This window comes from Penaeus japonicus, unplaced genomic scaffold, assembly GCF_977035675.1.
Source record: "Penaeus japonicus unplaced genomic scaffold, GWHDUDI00000001_assembly GWHDUDI00000001, whole genome shotgun sequence".
In the NCBI taxonomy this organism is placed as follows: domain Eukaryota; kingdom Metazoa; phylum Arthropoda; class Malacostraca; order Decapoda; family Penaeidae; genus Penaeus; species Penaeus japonicus.
In genome coordinates, this window is record NW_028234403.1 from 18,630,888 (window position 1) to 18,633,387 (window position 2,500).

Consider the following 2,500-nt stretch of genomic DNA (forward strand, 5'->3'; position numbering starts at 1 on the left):
AACCGCCTGCCAAGAAGTTCAGGTGTTCCCGCCAAGAAAATGGCGGACAAGTGAAAAAGGTCGCCGCGAGTCAGTAATGCTCTGACGCTGACAGCCAGTAAACGTCCTACTCAGCTTGCGTGTGTTTTTTTTTAATTTAATGTTGATTTATACAAAATGAGATATTTCTGCAGCTATATCAGACTAAGATAAGTATGAACCTGGTTGAATAGACGTAATATGTATTTGTGAGTCTTTTGACCTATCAAAGACAAAAAAATATCAAGTGAAATACTATACGAATAATTATAAACTTAAGTATATTCAACGATGTGTTCAATCAAACAATGATTAACAGTTATGATATATACAGGTAAAATAATGTGATACTAAAATGTTATGAAAATACATACAAGTTAACATGATTTATAGTAAAGTTTTTGTAAAAGCTTATGAACAGCGATGTGAAGAATACTCAGCGGCTTGCAGAGATCAGCGTACGGTATATATTGAACACGAATACATTTGTTGCATGATTTACGCTAGTAATCAATAGCATACGTTACATAAAAAGGACACAGGTGGAAGTCATTATTACGTCATTTGTAATCATCGCCATTGACTAATAATTTTACCTTATGGCCTGCACCGGGAAGGCCTATTGAAAGTTCAAGATGACTGCTTAAACAGACATGAAATAGAGATGCAAATAACCGTTACTTCATATTAAACTTGCAGCGTTTTCCATGAAGGACAATCAGATATAAAACCCACGTAATATTGCAGGTTTTCTTTCGTCGGATTTCTTCTTACTTCCCGCTACCCTCATCGAGCTGTGATTCCTGATTTGCGGACGCAGCAGAGCATAATACATTTTTTTCACTTTCGTATTATTGCATGCGTATCAAACCCAGGTGATATCTCGGCCGACTAGGACACAACGTATTGATTATCATCAGTGCAGTTGTTGCAGGGCCAAATCATTTACGGATTACAGTTTAACTATTTCTAAAAATCAGGTTGGTAGACCAAATGATTTTTTACTCTGATCTGAAATCTTTTCATCAAACTTTTTTTTCACCTTTTACAACAGCAATCAGTTCCAGTGTTGCATTTATTTAAAGATTACCGGGAACTCAATTTGATTGGAAAACCTAAGTACTTTTATTTGATCTAGCCCGAAAAGAATTATTCAATGTCATGATTATTAAACATATATTTGAATATATATATATATATATATATATATATATATATATATATATATATATTCCCACTTGCATAAATACATAACAAAAAATGTTATATGTGGCGTTTTACCTAGGAAGGTAACACATCATGTTAAGATAAAATGCAAGCACATTCTCCAAAATCTCTATCTCCCGTGTGGTCTAGTGGCTAGGATACGCGGCTCTCACCCGCGAGGCCCGGGTTCGATTCCCGGCACGGGAAAGTTTTTTCTGTGACATATCTGTGAAGTTGCTTGATACCGTATCGCTTGCAGGATTTCGCCACGGTTCATTGTTCATGGTGAGACCCATGCAAAGCTCAATGCGCAAATCGGTCTTCTATACATAATTACCATACGGCGTGTCTAAGTCTTGTTCATTGCAACATTAAAATCAGGTATGAACAATAAAATGCATGTCATTCATAAATATCGATTGAGAGTTTTCCTATCAATTCAGACAATATATCGTATATTTTTTTTGAAATACACAGTAGCGCTGTGGTAAATTTCACTCAAAAAAGGAACAGCCAACATTCGGCGAATCAAACGAGCAGACTCAAAAAGAGAAAAATAAAACTTGCCCAATAAATGTGCTAACAGGACAGGATGACTCATCAGCAAACATCATATACTATACAGAGGTTTGCGGTGCTGTATCCTTTTGCAACTCGCCTATAATCCCTACAATCCAAAAGCAAAAACAAACATCAAACAAACAAGACTTTAAATGAAGGGTTTGAGATACAAGAAATAAATATCGAATGAATATGACGAACACAGAAAACCGAAGCGCCGTAGACCCTTCCTCTATAAACGTTCTGGGAGGCCTTTTAAAGTTCTGGTTATTTCCCTTGTACATACATTTATATATATATATATATATATATGTATATATATATATATATATATATATATATATATATATATATATATATATATATATATATATATCAGTTAATATTATATATTAGTTAATGCTATTTCAGTCGCTGTATCTTTGCCCTTCTCATTTTATGTATAATTCAGCAAATAGATTAATATTTACCTCTACATATGTGTAAACATATATACATACATATACATATATTTATATGTATATAAATACATTCGCAAACACATATTTCTTTATATATATATGTATATATATATATATAGATATATTTATTTATATATATATATGTATATAAATATATATATATAAATATATATATATGTATATATATATATATGTATATATATGTATATGTATATATGTATATATATATATGTATGTATATATATAAATATATA

The 2,500-nt window shown here is 31.9% G+C and overlaps 1 non-coding gene across 1 annotated transcript; it reads left to right on the top strand.

Annotated features, from left to right (window-relative positions):
- Window positions 1–1,359: 1,359 nt before the first annotated feature.
- On the top strand, window positions 1,360–1,431 carry TRNAE-CUC (transfer RNA glutamic acid (anticodon CUC)). Its single transcript has one exon. It is a non-coding gene; the product is annotated as a tRNA-Glu (tRNA).
- The last annotated feature ends 1,069 nt before the right edge of the window (window positions 1,432–2,500 follow it).